This window comes from Phalacrocorax carbo, chromosome 3 (genome assembly GCF_963921805.1).
Source record: "Phalacrocorax carbo chromosome 3, bPhaCar2.1, whole genome shotgun sequence".
Classification (NCBI taxonomy): domain Eukaryota; kingdom Metazoa; phylum Chordata; class Aves; order Suliformes; family Phalacrocoracidae; genus Phalacrocorax; species Phalacrocorax carbo.
Genome location: NC_087515.1, coordinates 1930914 through 1953394, shown reverse-complemented (window position 1 = coordinate 1953394; position 22481 = coordinate 1930914).

Below are 22481 nucleotides of genomic sequence, written 5' to 3'. Positions count from 1 at the left end.
GATAGGTCTATTCCCTTTCATTTTAGTTTTAGCTGTTGAATTTCTGCAAAGGCAAGTGTCATGTTGCTTCCAATATACACCTCTCATTCCTGCTCTATGCTTAAATGTATTCCCACAATCATCAGGGAATGAAATAAGTCTTACTATATATATTAATATGACTTTCTTTTCTATAGCTGGCTCTTTACTGCTGTAAAGGAATTTATATGGAGGACATGTATTAGAATTTAAGTTGGGAAGGAAGAGACAGAAAGAAGGTTAAACATTTTTATTTCCTTGACAAATAATTTATATGCTCATTTTTACATAATACTACCATCTCTCAGGATGGATAGCTGTCATTACCTAAGCCAAAACTAAAAATCACTTCACAACAAAATATCTTGTTATATTTTACAGCAGTCCTTTTTTTACAGTCCTTTATTTATAAAGGACTCAGAGACAAATAAACCAGGGACACAAAATAGCCACAGCCAGTTTAAGCCAAATTAAAGCTGACCAAGCTTGCAGTTGAATGAGTTTTTGAGATGCGGTATTAGTGCTCATATGCAATTTACTTTTCAGAGGCAGGATCCTGTAGGAGGGCTGGCTAGCTATTCATTAGGCCACCAAGCAATCTTTAGCTGTATTTTAAAGGCTAAATTTAGATGATGGGAGGGCTATTTCAGGCAATTCAGTTAAAGCTAGCACAGGCACTAACTGATATGGGTAATTGTTTCTGGAAAAGCCATTGGCTTACTGCATACACTTGAAATTCAGTCAGTCACGAGAGCTGAAAAGCAAAGATGACAAAAGATGCGGTAGATGACAGACCATGGGCCGTTGCAGGGCCACTGATCCCTGCTGCTCGTGGGCCAGATGAGCCGACTCCAGTGTGCTAAGCCAGCCAGGAACTGGACACCATGCAGGGGCTAGCACGAAAGCCTATTGCAAGGATTAGTGATGAAAAAAAATCACTTCACCTGAAAGTCTTATGCTTTGGGTGGTGCAATATGATGTTGAAAGCAAAGATGGCTGCACGGGGCAGGCTGCCCGGCCGTTGCCAGCAAAGGGATGGATTGGAAGATGAAAGCTTCTCAATCTGGCACTCTGGTCAAGAGGAAAGTGCCGTGAAGAGCCTAGCAAATGCTGATGCCCTAGGTAACCACATACGTGCTGGCAATGGGATAAACCATCCAGCTGGGCAAATGTACTTGGTGCAAAGCTGAGAGAGAGCACAAAGTGCTGATCAGGAAAATCAAAAGGGTTTGTTTAATAGGAGTCATCAAAATGAGAGATCTCTGATGAGGCCATATTCAACAGGGATGCAAGAAGGTCAAAACAAAATTCAGCCACTGCAGAAGACATTCAGTGTTTAAGGCACTTGCCTTAGATGTGGGAAAGCCAAGCTGCAGCTCATGACTGAATCACATAGCAGATGATCTGTGTGTGTGTCTCCGGCGTGCCCCAGCCAGCAGGCTCCTGCCTTGTTCCAGGAAGGGAAGATACCTGGAGAGCTTTTCATTTCATCCCAAGCAGAAGCAGGGAACATTTCTGAACGCTTGTGCAGGACTTGCTGCTCCAGCTGGATCCCTGTAAGTCAGTGGAACCTGATGGGATTCATCCAAGGGTACTCAAAAAGCTGGCTGATGTCATAGCAAGACCTCTCTCAATGATTTTTCAATGCTCTTGGGATTCTGGAGAGGTCCCAGCTGACTGGAAGCTTGCAATCGTCCCAATCTTCAAGAAGGGTAACAGGGATGACCCCAGTAGCTACAGGCCCGTCAGTCTCGCTTCTGTGCCTGGTAAAGTTATGGAGAAGATTATTCTGGGAGTTATTGAAAAACACCTGAAAGACAATGCAGTCATTGGTCCGAGCAAGGATGGGTTTACAAGGGGAAAGTCCTGTCTAACAAATTTGATTTCCTTCTATGACAAGGTCACCCACCTGGTTGACCAAGGGAAGCCAGTTGATGTGATCTTTTTGGATTTCGGTAAAGCTTTCGGTACTGTCTTTCAGTCTCCTCCTGGACACAATGTCCAGCACAGGGCTGGATAAACACGTAACGCAGGGGGTGAGCAACTGGCTGATGGGTTGGGCTCAGAGGGTCATGGTAAACAGGGTTACATGGGGCTGGTGGCCAGCCACTAGCGGGGTTCTGCAGGGATCCATCTTGGGGCCGGTACTCTTTAGTCTCTTCATTAATGACTTGGATGCAGGACTTGAAGGAATACTTATTAAGTTTGCTGACAACACAAAATTGGGAGGAGCTGTTGACACCCTCGAGGGCAGAGAGGCCCTGCAGAGGGGTCTGGGCAGGCCACAGAGCCGGGCAGTCACCAACCGCGTGGAGTTGAACAAGGGCAAGTGCTGGGTTTTGCCCCTGGGGCAGGGCAGCCCCGGCTGTACAGGCAGCCTGGGGAGCGAGGGGCTGGGGAGCAGCTCTGCAGGGACCTGGGGGCTCTGGCCGACGGCAGGTTGAACGTGAGCCCCCAGCGTGCCCTGGCAGCCCAGCCGTGCCCTGGGGGGCACCGAGCCCTGCATCGCAGCCGGGCGAGGGGGGGATTGTCCCGCTCTGCCCCGCGCTGGGGCGGCCTCACCCCGAGCGCTGCGGGCAGCGTTGGGCGCCGCAGGACATTGGGGTTATAAAGCTACTGGAGAGTGTCCCGAGGGGGCCACGGGGCTGGGGAAGGGTTTAGAGGGGAAACCGTACGAGGAGCAGCTGGAGTCCCTGGGGTTGTTCAGCTGGAGCAGAGGAGGCCGAGGGCAGCCCTCATGGTGCTCTGCAGCCCCCTCCCGAGGGCAGGAGGAGGGGCAGGGCTGGTCTCTGCTCTCTGGTGAGAGACCCGAGTTCCCTCGGGACCCGAGGGAACGGCAGGGAGATGTGCTGGGGAGGGTTAGGCTGGGCATTAGGAGAAGGTTCTTCCCCCCGAGGGTGGTGGAGCCCTGGAACAGGCTCCCCAGGGAGGCATCACAGCACCAGCCTGGCGATATTTAAGGAGCACTTGGACAAGGCCCTCAGAGACACGGTGTGAATTTGGGGTGTCCTGTGCAGGGACAGGAGCTGGGCTCGATGGTCCTTGTGGGTCCCTTCCAGCTCAGGGCATTCTGTGATTCTATGGTAACTCTTTCTTTTTTGCCAGAAGAAGGATGTGTTTCTCGCCTGGTGCTTGCATGGTGTGACATGACGTTGGGCACAGTCCCTTGCTCATGCAGAGTCCCACAGGGCGGCTTACCACCACTCTCTTGGCAGGCAGGGGAGCGTGAACGTCACTCACGTGTTGAGGTGCCAGCAAGCAGATCCAGAAGCAGGGTAGGAGCGAGGCAGAAACACTGTTGTGCTGAAGAAATGCTCACCAACTGCTTTGTGCCTGGAAGGTGGCGGAGTTCAGCAATGAGTTGCTAGAGCGCAGCGAGAAAAAGCTGCAGGAAGGAAAAGGTAGAGGAAAAAAGAAACATTCAGATGATTCCTGTTAACCATCATAAGGGGAGCAAAATTTACAAGTCATCAGATTGAATCTAACCAAGTAGTTTCTCCTTCCCTGACCGTTTGCCATCTGCTCAAGCATGTACCTTTGAAGTACATGTATTTGTACAGGTTCTGTCCCTGGTTTTATCAGTCAATCAAAGTCCTCTCCAGCAGAGGATACAAAAAAAGCCACCAGCAGACTTGGAAGCTGCACAGCACAAGAGGCTGTAAACACAGCGGTGCAGCCTGCGAGCACGTGGTGCCAGGAAGGGGAGCTTGGTGCCTTAATTTCACGGGAACGTCCCTCACACAGTGTGCAGAGAGATGGCGGCTCGGGATGTTACCATTGCTACCTGCACTATAGAAAGGTGTCGGTGAGCCCATGACTTTCCAGGCAGCCAGGAAATAAGTCTCTAGAGCCTGTGACAGGGCTAGGAATAGACCTGATTCCCGTCTTCCTTGTGCATAACTGTGATACAGCAGAAAGTCTGTGCTGTGGCTCCATGCCAGAGGAATGAGGAAAGACTCATTCCCCTGCCTGTACTGTCCACTGTTTCCTTTCGTTTTGCAAGTCAGGAGCAAGGTAATGCTTGGCCTTGAGTGTGGGCGGCGGGAGAAAAGCACTAATGACTTCACAGGAAATACTGGGCAAACAACTGAACAACTCCCGTTGCCACACACGCCTGCTGAACGTGAAGATGAGTGGCTTTTGGTCAACTGCATATTTACTGAAACAGCCACATGAGGCTGGTCTGAACAAAAAAAAAAAGAAATAAAATGTCACATACTTACATGGTTGCAGGACTTGAGTTAACTAGGACAAAAGTGCATGACCCTGCAACGTTAAATGATAAGGGTGGAACAGGAAAGCTGATGCTCTGTCAGGAATAGCACAGATAAACACTTATTTCAAAATAAACAGGTAACTCTCTGGCCTCTGAAGCCAGTATGTTGCTTCCTTTCCTGCCAAGGATGACGGAGTAAGAGATTATTCTTAGACTTATAACTGGGAGTAAAAATAATCACAACCCCTCTGCAGACCTTAAGAAAAGTGTATCTAATGTTTTATTTAAACAGGTCGTTGCAAAATTCATCCAAACTATTCCAAGAATGCATCAGCAAATTACTCCACCGCCCTTATCACTGGGGAGGGGTGACACCTGTCATACCGTCTGTGACCAATTCTCTAGTCAAGTAGGTGGTCCCGACCCTGCCTTATTGCCATCAATGGGAATTTCACCTGTCGCCTGCAGGACTACACTGCAAGAGCTCAGTTTGTTATTTGTATAGCAAAGGAATAATGTTCCCATAGGAGATACGCAGGGCTGGGAGTCTGGTCTGGCTCAGGTTTTGGCCGCATCTCCTGCATGACGCTGGGCAGGCCCCAGAAGCACTTCCTAGCTTTACCTGCTGCGTGAGGAGCACTGCAACCAGCAGGGAGTGAAGGTTTTGGGCGCAAGGACTGGCTCCTGACCTCGGCCACCCCAGCACTTCCATCTAGTGCAGTTTGTCCTCGGACAGGGAGGTGTCTTTGGATCACTTTGGGGAACTAAGTCAATCCACTAAAAGGTACCTGAGTGAGACCGAGCAAGGCACAGGTGGTCTAAGCATAAATCCCCGCTCAGTTGCTGTCTAACCCAAGACAAGGTGAAGTGCACAGGCCGGAGGACATTGACCAGGAGAAAGGAGGCACCTCAGCACCCCGTTTTGCTGTGGGATGTTTGTAAGCGGGCGCCTCCAGGTCCCCGTCCCACGACACAGGGGACCAGACAAGGAACTTCTCTAATAAAGAGACACTGTTTAGATGCCTTCTTGCTCCTCTGCACATGCCTCCAGGGAAAACTTCTCCATAACCATCTCAGTTAGAGGTTAGCTTACTTTTTGTTAGGCTGGCTCTACATGAGAAAAAGTCTCCTCTCCTGGAGATTGCTGGGTAGATTACTTGAGCAAGTAGGTTCAACCGAAGTTCAGATTAGCATCTAGGCTAAATTAACAAGCGTCTTTGGTTGGCCCGTTATTAATTCTTAAGTTGGGAGACCACATGAATTTCTACACCTGTGACTGAATAAGTAACCTGTAAACGTGCGCATGCAGGGGTTTGCAGGAGGAGTCTGTTGGGACTCAGTCTTGGCCCTGATTTACTGGGAAAACCACTTAATCTTTGATATTTTTTTTCAGGCCAGATTATCCGTACGTCATTCCAGAGAATGTAAGTTACAGATGGTTTTTATCATGTTTACTTTGATCCTAGAGGTACTCATTTGGAAAGAAGTGCAAGGAATTTAGGGGGCATAATTACTAGAATTCTGCTTACCTGCCAAGCTGGCTACGTTGTGAAAACCCCATTAAGTGTATTGAAGAAAACCTCAGGAAAGGCATAGAATTTAAGCATTACCTACCTTACTAATCTGTCTAAAAGCATTGCTCCAAAGAGGAGGTCAAATATAATTTCAATTGTTTTACAGCCACTGCAGTTAAATATCTTCAATTAAATCTCTATGACTACATAGCATCATAATAATACCTTATACCTCCAGGGCCTTTAGTCAAAAGACCTTAACGTTTTTATAAAGCTTCTTCTAAAGATTAAGAAGCTGGTCTTCAAGCAGCCCCATGAGACGGGGCTAGGCTTCAGAATACCTACTCTGGAGAGCACAAGCAAAGCATTCAGTCCTTCTTCCTTCAGTTGCGATGTCCAAGTAAAAGCCCTGAAGAAACCTCGCTGCAGGAGCTCTTCTCGCGCAGCTCTGTTTTAGCAGCCTCCGCAGCCTGGTGCTTTATGTCCTGGCTCCTCTACGGGCCGCAGAGAAATTAATCACTGAGAATTCTGATGCATACAAAATGGGTTTAGGCACTAAGTGTCAGGAATGGTGCTATAGTGTCAAAGAAAAGCTACACAAACAATATGCTCCCTTCTGATAAATATATTATGGCTGTATCGCAGCAAACGTGTCCTACAAAACACAGAATATGCCAACTGCTTTAATGAGATGCATTATTGTTAAAATTAGTCTTTAAATGCAGCATGAGGAGCGCCCCGTAGCTGATTACCACAAACCCTGGCGTGTCGTACAAGCCTTGTACGAGATATCGCATTTACAGATAATGCCACTAACAGACGAAGGAATTGCCTCTGAGACGACTCAGGCTCCACCGTAAGATGATGTGACCTCTCCTCTCGGCTCCTGAGGACATGCCCCCACTCACCTTGGATAACTGGTCTTCTCTTTGAGGCAGGGGACAGGTTTCAGGGCTGGTTTTGATCTTACTCTTCTCATCATATTGCCCCGTTTCCTCCATCTCCTCGCTTCACCCGAGGATGTATTAGGGCTACTTATTCAGGCCCCAGAAACAACCAGAGGGAGCACTGAAGAGCCTGTGGTCTCAGAGAAACCACGAAATCATTCTGCTGTAACAGCTGATGCTGCAGCTCCCACACCTCTACAGTGGTAACATGGCACGTCAGCCTGCTGCTTTTGTGCAAGCAGGGATGGGATTACCTAGAGATTACAAACATGGTACAAATAAAGCAACTTCTTGCTCTGTGCCTTCGTTTTAAACTTTCTTTCAGTCTGGGGGACTTCCGCCAGTTTCCCTATTCACCCCTCGAAGGCAGCAGAGAGCGTGACGGATGGGGAGGGCTGTATCAGCCTAACACATACACCCAGCCTAACCCCAGCCCTCAGTTCAGAAAGCTGGGTATCTTCAGGCGTAGCTCCCCTCTGAAATTAGCAGATCGCTACTTTGAAAAAAATGGAGCAGTTACACTTCTAAACATACTTTTCTGGATTTGACCCTTCCTCTCGTGTCCCAAACTTCCATTAAACTCGGGCCAATTTGAAGTTTCGTATGTAGCATAGACCACCATGTCCCAGTCCCTCTACTCATGCTGCTTTAGTATTTATGAGAGGAGGGTCCAAGACTCCTTCAGCCACATAGCGGTGGCTTTCCCGGGCCTGGCAGCCCTGCCATGAGCTCGTCAGGGTCACAAAAGTCCACCAACCCAGGCTACCAGACCACTTGCCCAGTGCATCTGGGCTGGACCATGGCTCGCCCCCGTCCTGGCTGCTTGGGGAAAGGGGAGTGGCTGCAGCATCAGCCCCCCGTGAATGCCAGGTATGTTATTTCACCCAGATGAATTCAGTATCTACCACTCCCTATCTCCAACACCCTCTGAACAAGCAGGATGGCACGTTGTGAGCAGACCTGTTTGTTAAGCACACAGGAATTTCAAGGATTTGCGCTCAGACAGGCCAGGAGCTTTTCTCCAGGAAAGCCAGAGCCATGCTATTCTGGTGAGGTTGTGCAGTTTTCAGCATTTTGTGGTTCACTGTAAGTGGTATTTAAGGTTGCTAATCCTTTTAAACTCCTGCACTGGTTCTTTTCCTTAGGTTACTATACCCAGCAATTACATATGCAGGGCAAAGGAAAGCTCAGCTTTTCTCCCTCCTCTGGCTCAAATTCTCAATACCTTGGGAAAACAGAAACAACTCACTGTGTATTTGGGCTGTCACCTTCTTTTTGTGGATTTTGCCAGCCAAATGTCTAGCCAGCCAGTATCTTACACAGCCATTGCAGATACCTAGATAGAAACAAGACAAGCAGAGATACTTTCTGTGCATATTCTCTCAAACTCAGCTTGGGGCACTGGGATTTCCAGAACCCGGAGTAATTTCTTTGCATTTGGGATTCCCCCCATCACCCCTTCCCTCCATGTTTCTCTAGATGCTTTTTGGACCCATATGCTATATGTTAAAGGTTTACAACATGTGGCAGTGTTATGCACTTTACCAAGGCACCATATGAAGCAGACTACTGTCTTGCTTCTGAACCTCCTGGAACACCTTGCTGGTGGACACTACCCAGGGACTTTTTGCCAGCCATGCTCCCACCCCTCTCCAAACACCACTATACTGTGGGCTACTGCAGGCTTTCGCTGGTCAACGAGCTGCAGGGAGTCACTGCCACAGGGTATTTACCTAGAAGAAATACAGACATGGGCATAGTTAAAACCTAGAGAGGAGTGAAGGAGAGAAAGGAATGAGCCAGCGGCCTGGAGCTTCAAGCACATTTTGAAAGAGCTGTTATCACTACAGATAAGAGGGTGAACAGGTGAATGCTCCGCCGTCTTTTGTTTTCATTGTGTTGAGTTGAGGCTTCTGAGGACTCCAGAGCTGACTGAGGCTTCCTGATATCACCTTTTCCAGAGCACGCCCGCAGCGTGAGTGCACAATGCAAGATGCAGACAGCAGCCTGAGAGCTGGGAGCGGTGCAGCCACATCAGGGCTTCTTGCTCCACGCACTTCAGCAGGGTGGGTGAAGCATCACCATGGATGGCTCTTCTGCTTGCAGCTCTGGAGCAGCAGTGCCTGGTGCAGACATACCTTCCCTGCCCTGCCCAGCCTCTGTACACTCCTCCCTGCACCAGAGATGAGTTTTCCATTCTAGTGCGTTCCCAGGAGTTACAGCAACATCACCACCCTCTATTTCCTATGGGGTTTCCTCAAAATGTCTTCCAACTTTCTTAGTCTTATCGCCTGGCATCGCCCTTGCAATCACACATCTGACATATACTTCAGTGCAAGGTGCTTGTCAAACCCCAGCAGGCAAACACGGCAGAGGCTTTATTCTCCCATGGCTGCAGTGGAAATGACTGTACAACATGTAGAGACAGGCTTTCTGTGTATGAGTTGCGAGAGTGAGCACGGTTATCAGAGCTGCCAGCCCTTGCATGAGCTGGACTCTGCTTGAGGCCTATTTACATAGCATTTTTCCCAAACTAGCAGTGAAGAAAACAGTCCAGAAGAAATACTGCTGTGACAGGCAGGAATCTTGCACACTTTATCATATGTGCTGGGCCCAGCTGGGCTTTCTGGTCGAGTATCTTGTAGGCTGAGTCACCCCATCGGCAATTTGGTACCCGTGGGTGCCTGAGGCCAGGAATGTGTTCCCCTGTCTGAAAGCACTATATATATATATCTCCATGTATGTCTGTGGGAGTTAAGGCCAGAGCTTTGCTTGCATGAGGAAGGCGTATGCTCTTCCAGCAGTGAAGCTCTAAGGCACAATGTCTACAGAAGGCAGAGGCAAACATAATGCTTTTATAGAGGCTGGTCAAGTGATTTATGTGACAGCCACCAGCAGAGCATACAGGGGCCTTTGGTTCACTTTCAGCTTCTTCTGAATTGCTAGACAAAGATCACTCATTCAGATCCATTTCTTCAACTGTAGGTGAGAAAAGGCCCCGGTAAAGTGTCAGTTACTACCTATTTTTCTTTTCCTGTGTGAGTTTCCCCCTCTCCAGATTTTTAAGAGGCTGTTGGTGGATCACCAATGACTGTGTTACGGTATTTGAAGGATTTCCTGGCAGGGAGCAAGGAGCACTCAAGCCCAGAAGTGACTGACAGCAAAGGAGATGAGCAAAACCCACTCAGGATGGTGGAGGAGGGGAGCACCTCATTGCAGGGAAAGTATCTTCCATTTGCCCTTGATAGTCACCTATGGGGGAAGCTAAAAAAAAACAACCCCACCCCAAAGCCAGTGTTGCATAAGGTAACTCTTCTATGAAGTACAGTACTCTTCCCATGGATGGCCACTTGAACACCTTCCCTTCATCTTAGCAGGGCTTGACTATGGCTTTAAAATGATGTAGATGGGGCAGAGAGAACAAAGAATGGAGAGAAGGAGGTGCAGGAGGAAGTAATATTGTGTTTGAAGAGCCAGTTTGCTGAGAGAAGCAGCTAAGAATAATCCTATAGTTCTTGTGCCTCATTTATACATGTACTAATAAGAAAGGAAGGCACATTCAGGTATGAAGCTGCTATTATGATTTTAACCCCTCCAGCGTGAATCAACACCAAAACCCTATAAGGAAAGCATCCTGGTGACTTGTTGTGGCTGCCTGGGGTCACCGGGGGACTACGCAGACAAAAAAGCACCCAGCTGCAGCATGGTGTTACTGCATTGCCTGCCACGTATTGCTAAAGCTTCTCTCAGAAGAGTCAATGAACGCCCAGAACCTGTTGGGTCAATGAACGGGCAAAGCCACATGAGCCCTACTGAATCAGCCACCCTAAGACGTCAGGCACGTCTTCCCCTTGCCCAGCCACCTCCAACCTGTCTGCAGCTGCAGGGGGCTGAGCACTGGAGACTAACCACCACATTTGAAGACTACCTCTTTTCTTTAATATATTGTCTGTAACTGTTGGGAAGCTTCAGAACAGGAGCCAGCCCAATTATTCCCTTTCTTCATTGCAAGCCTGTTGGGTTGGACAACAGAGCAGAGCTACCATTTACTTGCCCTATTTGAGATCATCACCTCCACCCTTCCCACCACCCATACAAACGCTTTTCCTCAGGAAGCAATTACATTGCCATTCACTTTAACAAAAGTTATTCATCTTCTGAATTGGCCTTCAACAAGGCCAGCATCAGACAGGCACATTCATTACAGGCTCACCCACGAATACCAACCCCTCCCTCTTACAGGGAGCTTAACCCACATTAAAGCCCAGTCTTTTAGAAGCTGTTTGCAGCATTCCCTCCACAAGAGTTCCCCAAACAATGTGCTCATGGTAAAACTGAGATTGATCAAACAGGTTAGCCATTAAGCAACAACTTCTGTCTCCTAGCTTCGCACAGAGACAAAGTCTCTCCCTCTCTTAAGGTAAAACATCTTCCTTTAAGGTACAAAGCCTAAATAAACTCAGTTGCGTGTTATTAGTCACATGATGGGACCTGCTGCCTGAGTGAGGGCTGTGCTGGGTCAAGGAATGAAGCAAGCAGCTTTTGCTGGCATGGCTCAGGGCATGGCCAAGGTGTCGCCAGTCTTATGTCCCAACAGGGGAAGCAAAGACCTTGGTTGCTTCATGACTTACGTTTTTCATTTTCACGTCCTGAAGTTTTTTTAATCTCATTTTCTTCAAAAACGAGGCTTAGACGGTGCCTTTTTTTGTATGTATGTATCTGTGTGTGTCCCTACAGCCTTTTGAGCAGATTGGCCAGTTTCAACCACATTTAGCAGATTAAAAGATTAAGTTTTCACAGGTTTTATGGAAACAGACTTCTGAGAAAAAGTCCGGAGTCAAAGCTGCAGCATGAGCTCACTCCCTAGTAGCTATCAGTGACTACACTTTAGAAAGGACCCTTATAACTGCCGCAAAATTTCTTGTCAGAACCAAAGCTATTCAGTGGCTTGCGTGTTAGGTAGCCAAGGGCATTGCCAGCCTTGAGCTGCACCTCTGTGAGAGGTCAGTCGTCCCTCATTCTGGCACTCAGAAAATCCTTGTTGGAGTATTTATAAACCTTGACGCCCATCCTATTCTCTAACTCTGTAGGTTTAGCTCTTCTTAGTCCTTCTCCCTGACTTCTTTGCCAGGCTCCTTTCTTCCCAGTTCCAGTGCCCTTCATTCTGCCGGCTTTATGATCACTAGGTGCCTGGACCTGACTGTGGCATGAAAATAAACTCACTGCTGAATAATGCATCTCTCTAACCCTTACCTTCCCTCCTTTGGCAGGGAAAGGATGCCACATTTGTTTTCACCTTTCCATTCAGCTAGCTGAAGAAAGCTGCTGGCACCTACACCTTGCGCAGACTCTTGGGGAGGCCAGAATTGCGAATTCATGCTCCTTGTGGCTCCATCATCATTACAAATTGGTAGCTTTACATCTTTACCTTCTGTGAGCAGAAGCAGTTGATATCTCTTCTCCTTCACAACGCTGGTAAGCAGAGGACTAGCAATCTAATTTTTGCCCTGATTTTCAAGCGAAAGAGTGTGGATGGATTTGTCCGAAGAAGAGGAATGTTTTTTGCACATCAGCAGAATGACAGAAAGTGCGTCAGGCACCTTATCAGCGAAACGTGAAGGCGAACTTCCCTGTGAAGGGTCCAAACTCTGAAGACTTCTGTAAATCCATAGCTCAGGTCACTGGGAGTTTCTACCTGAACACAGGCTGAATGAAATAAATACATTTCAGATCCAGCCCCAGGAGGGTCAAACCCTTATTTCAGAATTTGACTTGTTCCAATACATGCAATAAAAGTTGCAAGCGTCTCTTTTGGCCACTTTTCCCTGTATTTTTCCATTTCTATAAATAGGGAGCCTACGGAATGAGATGAAAAGTGACCTTCTCTTAACTCGGGGACAGGGATTGTCCAAAGGGTTGCCGTACAAGTTTTTCCAAACTCCACCCTGTCAGGATAATGCGCTGCCCACCGTGGAGCCACCTCCGGGCTAAAAGAGCCGTGCGGCCCCCACGCTGATTTGAGAGTTTGGCCTTTCTGCTGTGGCTGCCAAAAGTGACATGAGTTAGTGCTAGGTTTGCTTTCTATTAACAGCTGTGCTGAGATCATGGGGTTTCTTAAGCTCTCAGTGTCCGACCGAAAACTTTCGGTCAGCACTGCTGTTTTCCGATGGAATCACACTGGTGACCTGGAGGTGAAAGATGATTTCATCTGTTTTTCCGCTAAAAGAACTCCATGGCTCAGAGTTCATTCTGTCCATAAGTACTGTGAGAGCAGCCCTAGAAATGAGCATGAACGTGTGTGGTTGCATCTATAGGCAGCAGTATGCCTTCGAGTATCTGCACTTGACTGCAAAGACCTGAACTACTCAGAGTGGGTGATTTAGACATTTGTAATTATGGCACAGCCTGGTTTATTAAGGCTACGGAAACTCATTAATGAACTTCGAAGTATACTTAAAACATATAGAAGTAGAGTTAAAATGAGAGAGATTCAGTTACAAACTAATAGCTGGAATCCATTAAATGGGCAATAACAGAAATACTGGGGATCCATGAAATCTGTCAAATTAAGCCGTGCTCTGGTGGAAAGCAAAGAAGCTGTACGAGTGCACACAAGAAGCTCTGATGGAACCTCTCTGCCCACTAAACACAGGTCTGGGCTAGCTTCGTGAAGTGGTTGAACTGAACTCAGAGCCCAGCTATTCATACAACAGGTAGCAAGTCTATGTAGTAGGTCCACAAATAAGAATAGAGATGGTATTTTTTTCCTAAAAATATTGAAAAGGTCCTGACAATCATTTTTCAGTACATTTCAGTACATTTCATTAGTACTCAAAAAACACTAGTCAAGCAGCTTCTGATGCCTTCTTCTCGCTCCACTAAAATTGGAGATGGGCCCAAGTCCAGGTTTAGATCCAGATCTGGTTTCCAGCTTAGCTTTAGCCTGAATCTACACATATGTCCTCCTTAATGTTTTAATCCAGGTCAGGCGTGTGCTTTGGAAGCAGATCCCCTGACCATGGCCACTGCCTGCTCTTTGGTTTACATTGCAAAGAGGTCGCCGGGCAGATGAAACCTCTTTCAGATGACACTAAGCGGTAGGATGCGCTCCTGCTGCCAGCGTCTACGGGTCCCCGCCTAATCTAACACAACGTCATCAGGATGTCTAATGTGACCACTGGATCCTCAGCATCGGCAGTTCAAGCCAGCAGATCACTCGTTGCCCTGCACGACCAGCTAACGGAGGTATGGCAGAGACAACCTTGCCTAGGAATAGCTGAAAAGGCTCTGAGAACAAAGCATGTTGTAGAGGGTTTACCTTCCTTCTTGAAATGTGTGTGTTTGTATTGAAAGAGAAGGAAACAAGCATTGCTGTCACGGCTAGAGACCCCGGCCATTGCTCAGCATAGTCTTGGTTCAGGCTATAAGGGCAAATTTCAGAAATGCCATTTTCGTGCATTGGGAGATGCAGAATGTCCGCACAAACGCTCCCTGCTGCGTCTGCTGGGCTTGACCGTTACTCTGTGTGCACGTGTGACAAATGCACGTTCAGAGGTAGGTTTGGAAACAGCAAAGCACTGGACGCGGTAGCAGATCTCAAAGCTGCCGGTACGGCGGTAAGGCTGGTGGCTTGGTCGCTGCAGGAGGCCCCTGGGAGCCCGCGGGACCCCGGACCTAAGCGCCTGCCCACCGGAGCAAGGCGCCGTCAGGCATGTCGCCCCAGGCAGCTGCCTGCGAGGCCTCCTGTTGTTTAAGAGGCAGCTGGCAGCGGGGCACGGCTGCTTTACCAGAGTGCAGAGCACAGCCAGTACCTCTGAGTTAGTCTGTAAAGCGGCGTTGCTGCCAGGGGTCCAGCTCTGACTTCCCTCCTACCCGTGGCTTTGTCGCTAGCAAGGAAATGTTTTCTGCTGCCGCGTACAAACACGATTTAATCTTAACCGTTGGCTTAGGCTATAGGATATTAAATACACAAGACAGATTAAACCTGTTAAGATACTTGTTTACTAGATATAATGAAAGATGGCTTTCGAAGCTTTATGTAAACTGTGGTTTATCAAAACTGGAATAAATATATAAACAATATTTTCCCACCTTATCTTTAGCTGTGATATAAGAAATAAGGTGACCAAAAAACTTTGGAGGTGAGAAGATTAAGAAGTAAGCCTTCGGTTTTCTGTGGGTGGTGTTTAGCGATATTACATTATCACAAAGAGGCAGTAGATAAATTTGTCACCTCATACAGCATAATATAACTTTGTACAATCCAAAATTATTTAATATGAGCAGTAATAGTCATTACCTTTATAGTTGTGGATTATTTGAAATTAAAAGTAGTGGAACTTCCCAGATAGATTAAAATAATGCTGGTTTAGTGATGAGATAGGAAGAAGGAAGATTATATGGAGGGCTGTGGCTCACACTGGGGTTGTAGGAATGGGTGTCTGTCTGTGCTGGAACTTCCACCTGCCGATGCCCTGACATCTCCCCTGAATCTTAGTCTCTGAGTTTTGTCAGGTAGGACTTCCTTCCTAATAGGCTGCCCACCTACGTGCATCCCTTATCTCTCTTGCTTGTTATCCACGTAACCACACAATTCATGACTTCTGTGTCACCGTTGCCCATGATTTCTGCATGCCTTTAGCTCTGTCTCATTGCTCTGCCCTCACTGCATTGCAGGTTTACCCATATAAGTAAAATTTGTTTCTACCACTGCAGGTTCTAAGTTTCTTTGCGGCAAGTTTCTTCAAGTCTCACGATGGCCAGCTGGGGGTCAAGAGGCATCAGAGCTTAACTTTCATCACATGGCAATAAAATCACCTTCTTTGGCTGAGTGCCTACCTGCTGCAGCTGGGCCTTTGCTGAAGGGGATGCAGTACCATCCCTGATTTAAATAGAGCCTGGACGCTTCTGCAGTGCACACCAGTAATGTTCTGCTTGTGCCCAGGAAGGCAAGGCAGCCCTGCCATCTCCTCTGAGCCCTTGCCACCCTAGTGATCAGTGTAATGAGCAAGCCGACTCTCTCGTCACTCGCTGCGCGCTGCAGAGCAGATGGCAAAGTGGGCTCATTAGTCCTTTAATATTAAAAATGCCGACAAATATTTGACATGAACTCTCCTTTCTCATAATGCATATGAACTTGCAGGAAAAAACAAACCAAAAAACAATGCTGGATCTTTCTCTCTCCAGAAGATACAAATAAGGCCTGTCTATCTTGCTTAGCCATCCTAACGCAGATCTGCTGCCTCGCTCTGCTTCGGTGTGGATGCGGTGTTTGCCAAACAAAGGGGTTTTCTTGGGACAAGCTATGGTACCTTCCCAGGGAGTGGAAACGAGGATAGCAACAACTGGTTTTCAACTGAGAGATTAAAAACAAAAGAAACACAAAAGTGACGGCCCTTTGTCATAAAGGCTTGAAATTTGCTGTGAACAAATGCATGGCGGGAAAAAAAAGAAAGGCTGATGGATGGTTTGCCATTTAAGACGGGGGCCTTCATCCTGCAGGAGGGGCACATTCAGTGTAACGCTTGGCCAGCACACTCCAACGAGCCTCAGAGGCACGGCCGGCCGGCTCGGCAGATCCCTTGCGCGGCACTGCAGTCCCCAGCGCTCCTGCGCCTACGCGTTTGCCAATGCCGCCAGCACCAGCCAGCGTTCGGTGCATGGCAGCGGAGGTCTGTCACGAGGGAAGCGGAGTTTGGCCCCTACTTTGAGGTATGACACTTTGAGAGGTGCAGGCGACCCCCCGCACTGGGCTCGCAGTCACAGGGCTTCAGGCTCTGCAGGGCAGATGAGGCTCTGCACAGACCAGACTGCCTTGGCTTAGCTGGGGCGACTCCTGTACCACTCTGCAGGGCTAATTTTCCCTGCGATTATGTGTCCCTGCAAATGCCTCGTGATAAACAATATCACCTGAATGCCAACCTGCCCCAAAAGGTATTTATGAGGCTTGCTTAATTAAACATGCATAACTTTAGCTGAAATATAGAGATGAATGATGCAAGATATAATTATAAAGCATTATTATGGTGATTACATGGCTAAAACTGAAACGATCCAAGAGGGACAGCTCTCCAACCCGCACCTTGCTGTCAAGATCTTTCCTTCCTTAGGGGATAGGAACAGAGATGGGGGGAGCTAAGCTTGCTCTGTGCTGCCTTATTTAATTTGTGGCCAGCAGCACTGCTGTGCACGACCGGCAGGACACTCTTCCTGTGTGCCAGGACATGGGGGCTCTCAGTGACACGGCATTTACTCACAGAGAGCCATTAAGAGGGAAGAAAATCCCCAGAGAACCTGCCCACTCGCTGTGTGCACCAGTTTTCATTAGCTTCATAAATAACAGCTGAAATACAAGATGAAGACCAGAGCAGAGAGCCTTATCAGCTAAAATGTCATCCATGGTCGTGAGACACACGCTGTTCTCTTGTGGGCTTCTCTCTCCTCTCAGATAAAGGCAGTCATCCCAAACTGCTGGAAAAAAAAAGCCTTGAGAGCAAGAGCAGGGCTTTCTTGAAGGACCGTTAGCAGCGTGTGTGGGAGTAGGTGGATTAGGAGCGCTTTTTCCCTTGTCCACGGGCGGGAATGCAGCTCCTAGCAGTGTGCCCAAGGCACCGCCGGAATATTTGGGGGTGGGGTTGAGGAAAGCCATGTCTGTACCTCTCCATAGCTTTGTCCTGGAGAGTTTTTAGATTACGGTTGCAAAAGGAAAACGAAGTGAAGCTGAGGGCTGGGTTCTCATCCCGCACCTCCCGTGCACAGCCGTCCCCGGGGAAGCATCACCGCAGCTGCGCGGGTAGGGTCTGGGGAAGAACCCAGCCACATCTGGCACCGCTGGCCGCATCCACGCCAGCTGACAAAGCAGGGGCAGGGCACGAGTGCTGGCTCCGGCCCCTGACTGTCCAGACTGTCACATTTTGAGCATGCTGAACGGCATGATTTTAGCCCACACCAACTAGCTCCCAGACAGGCAACAGCCAGGAAAAGCATGAGCCAGGGATGATCCACCCTCTTTTGGGGACTGAGAAAATTTGGTGGTGAGAGCAACGAACAGTGGCACCTCACTTAGCCGCCTCAGAGTCCAAAAATGGTCCCTGGGGAGAGTTATTTATTTGTATAGAGAGAGCTGCTGAGGGGCTGAGCACAGAGGCTGTGGCTGGAGCAGAGCTGGAGCACAGATTGGTTTCTTATCTATACAAAATGTCCTGCTAGAGCTGGCGAGAGGTTTTTGCCTCCTTTCGCTGTTGCTGCTGTGGATAAACTGAAGATGTGATGCTCGAGGGCTGTCACTGCGGCAGCCGGTGTCACACACGCATCGGCCCCGCGGCACTGCTCCTGTCTGGTCTGTATGAAACAAAGGGCTACCGCAAGTGACTGACCCCCCCTTTCTTCACGATAACTGTAACAGGTGGGAAAACAGGGGCATGGCCGAGAGGGCAGCAGCCACGGGGCAGGCGGCATAGCCAGCTCAGCCCATAACATCCCAGTGCCCTGCCAGGCAGCTCCCCTTTCCTGGGGTACGGCTTGTCTGCCGAGACAAGCCGAAGAGTTAATCTGGCAGGTAGACCCAGCCCAAGTTGCACGATACCGCTGAGTTCAGATTGAGTAAGTGTAATTAGACGATGAGAACCTCATGGCAGGGCGTGCCCTAGTTTCAGTCAAAAGTGGAACATTATTAAGTACCATTTACATCCAGAGAAACACCCACTTTTGAAATTGCTGATGCCAGTAACGCATGCTTTGTATTTAACTCGCTCGGTGAAATGGGAAGTCAGCGGCAGAACACAGAGTTCCTAATTTGCTTGCTGCCAGCACGGTGATTAATGGAGTTTCAAAACACCCCATCAGCCAATTATGATGGATACTAACCCTTTAATAGGAATCTCTGGCTGGATCCTTGTTACTTGGATTTAGTGCTCAGACCAGTTAGACCATAAATTATTTTCTTTCTGGGAAAAAGAGCAAACTTCTCCAAAAAATAATAAGCAGTTTGAGCTTTTTGTTTCATAGAGACCAGCTGCAGGAGCAGGGACGCGGGGCATTTTGTGCTCCTTGACTGTCAACGCGCAACTAGGAACGATCGCTCCGCACCGCAGGCCACCCTTTCTCGCCAGTGCGCTCCCTTTGGGTGGTGGAGGGAAGACCGTGGGCAAAAACCTAAACCTTAATTTACGAAGCATTCTACGGCAGCGAGGCCAAACTCTGCAGCTTCGCGAAATGAGTATGTTGTTAGTGTATTGTTAATTTTTAAAAAATCGATCCATCTGCAATATTACAAGTGCTTACGGTGATTTTAAGTGCAGCATAGTTTTGTCTTCCCCTCATGAAAGCATTGGGGAAGAGTACGGTGAGGTAGCTGCACCTCGCTTGTTAGTTTGCTTGTGTTTAATTTATCCAAGAGTTTAAATATAAAATGAGCAGAGGGATTTCCTTACCCGAGAGTGAACAAGAACAGGTGGAAGAACCGTTTTCAGGTTTGTCTTATTTGTATATGCTCTGCCTTAAGTTTTGGACATAAATTAACTCACGTGCACCTTGAAAAAGAAGAGCATGTTTCTCTCCTCTATTACCTGTTGCATAAACACAGCAGTTGCCGATGCAGGAGCCTCTCCAGTATCCAGAAGAACAAGACTCCGAGAAGCCAGACCCAGCTGCTGATGAGGTATTGATGTGCAAGGACTCCTGCGGCTGGCACACCCCGAAAAATTATTCTAACAGAAGAATAATGTGCAAAAATATTTAGTCAAGTTACTTTTTATTACAGCGGAGCAGAACGCTGTGGCTGGGGCACAATGAGATTTCCACACAAGGTCACATCATGCATGCGCTGATCCCAGATGCCTGCCTTTGGCTGGCACGGCGATAGCTTTAAGGCAAGTTTGCAGCTGCTTGTTGAGGGCCCTGTATGGAATTGTACTCGTTTACAGCTCCCCGGAGGAGCTTGGTGTCTGCCTTTGGCAATGAGAGAGGAGGGAAGGAGTGACCCGCTGCTGAGTTCCCACCGCTGGGCAGGCGCAAGCCCACCTCCCGCAGCAAAGCCCAGTTCTCCGTCCCTACGAACAGCCCCAGGTCTCGCTGGCCAACCCACCGCTTCTCAGCAGCACCACCACAGAGGCAACAAGACCTTCCCTAAAATGCTTGGACCAAGTGCCCCCGCCCCAGTTTCAGATGACCCTTTGTGTCAGGGACTGCCTTCACTCCAGCTCTTTACTGTAAATAGCACAATGCGAGGCTAGGCCGTGATCAGGGGTCCTAATCCCCATAGTAATGAAAAGAACGTCAGTGGCCATAATAATCTGCATTGTGAGAAGAGCATGAGAGCGTGGATCACTTCCAGCACCTGCAACAGCACATCTCATTTATTTAGTATAAAATCACTCCCTGCAGCACCGTCCTCTGTGATTGTCTGCTTTTCTATCATCTCCGAGTACCCCGAAAGCATGCTCTCCTCCCTTGGGTAGGGACTACAGAGACAATGGGGATCCCCCTGGATGCGGCTGGGGAAACCACTCGCCCCAGGCAGCAGTACTGCTGTGTCTCCTCCCCACCTCACTCATACTGAGGAGAGAAGCGCAATAAACGGGATTCTTCGCTGTTTGTCGCCATTTCTCATTCCTCGAGCCCAGGCTTAGGGTGCTGCCTCTCATTAAAGAAGTGGTGCTGAGAGGCACAAACAGCGCCGTGGGGTGCGTGGGTAAGTGTAAGGGAGCAAAAGGTGCAGCGTCACCATGTAGGTGGTGGCCTGTCTCCTCCCTCCACGTCACCCCGACGCAGGGCTTTGGGGGCTGCAGGTTGCTGCCAGGAGTGGGGAGTGGAGCAGGGAACAAGAGGAGGCGACAGCAGAATCACCGAGGTCTGCCTAAACGACGGGTTGGGAAACTTCTGCATTACGGAATCACTTCGGTCTCGATTCTAGAGCTTCTAATAAAAGCCACCCACCTACACATCAGTTTGTGGAGCACGTCAGTAATTCATACAGACTCCATCCACCACCAAGCTGTCTCACAAATCTGTGCTTGCACATGGTGGCTGGCACGTGGGACTGATGCTGCACATGGGCCGTCGGCAGCAAACACCTGTGAGGGAGCAGTTAATCTGCAGGGTCTTTGCCAGAGTTTCTTCAGAGCAATTGCAGCGGCTGACACAGACCTGTCCGTGGCCTCTGCTAAGCCCACCAGCGAGTGCAGAAGATGGTGCCTTTCCCCGCTCAGCCCATTAGTTAAACTTTGCTGCAGCGACCAAGAGTGACAGCACACCGTCACGCTCCAACGGACTTTTTATCTCTGGTACAAAATGGACATGTTTGTGGTGGGAAAGCATGTGTCCAGGTCCTGCTGCTGCTGCAGCCAGGTCCTGCTGTGGAGACAGCTGGGGGCAGGGACAAGTACTGGGAGTAGGGTCCGACCAACACCTCCCGTCTTGGGTACGGGTCCTTCTAGCCACCTGCACCATTCGTCCGAAGTGCCTCTTCGCAAGTTCCCAAGTATTGGTGGAACTTCATGAAAATTAAAAGGTGAAAACTTTCCAGACATGAAGCCAAACTGCTGCTTAGGGACAAGGTATAAATAAGGACCAAAAAAGACTCTCCTTCAGTAACGGTGTTGTCCAAGCTGATGTACTTCTCTAAAGTATACATACCAATGGCAAAGGTAATGTTCTCTCCCCAGGAGCTGTTCAGCTGTGCTCAGCCCTCTCCCAGTTGGGTGAGGATGCTCGAGTAGCTATTGCAGATGCTGAGGAAGGAGGACTGAGGCTTCAATGCCCCCATTCCCTGCAGCCACGAGGATCCGGGCACGAGAGTCACCTGGAGCTGTTTGGTACAATGTTGACTTGCCGGCTCCGGCTCAGCGACTGCTCTCTCAGGCTGCCTGTGTAAACGGCACCCTTCAGGGACAAGCGCTGTCTGCGGGCATCACCCTGCAATGCTGCGGCTGGTCTCCCTGTATCCAAATTCTGTCCCAGCCGGTCACAGTCCCGGCTTGAGAACTTGGAAATGTTCCTTTTGTAAAGGGAGGGACACTTCTAATGGCACCTGGACGTTCTTCTCCGTCATACAGCAGCCAGTGTTTACTCCTGTTTTTCTCATGGGTCTTCACAGGACGTCCGCTGTCTCCCAGCTGAGGTTGGACATCAAAGCCACACAGGTTTGGGCCTGTGCAATGAATTTGTGCCATACCACACGGGAACAGGCCTTGTCGTGCCTGGCCTCACCCTGCAGCTCTCCTGTGGTGTTCCGGTGAGCTGAGCCACTGGGGCAGCTCCCCCAAAGCCCAGCACGTGTGGAGCCTTCAGAGGTAGTTGTGTGCATGGAAAAAAGCAACCTGCGTCCTCCAAGCTCAGAATCCACCCAGCTGTCACAAAACGCAGACGAAAAGCAGGGCGTTTCTTCCTTGCAAGGGTCCTGCCCATCACCTCTTCACAACTAGGCTGCTCTTTGCTCTTCTCTTCCCCTCAAACCAGTAGCGCCATGGCATGACTAAACTATGAGCGGGCTGCATGCAAGGGATGTTAAAAGAAACATGGAAATGGAAATGAAATACGGAGCTGATTTTTCCTGGCAGTATTCAATTCTCAGCTCCGGCAGAGAGAAAGGACCAGGAATCATTTCAGCTGCTGAAATTCAAGCAGGCAGTACGGAGCCTCGTGAGAATAAATGATACAGCAGGGATCTAGCGGCATCTCTTATAATTGGTAAACAGGAGGAAGATGTTTGGAGCATGAAAAAGCTATCAAGTAAAGAAGACAAAGTTCGCCTTTTCTGACAAAGATCCTTCAACAGATGTCGGCACT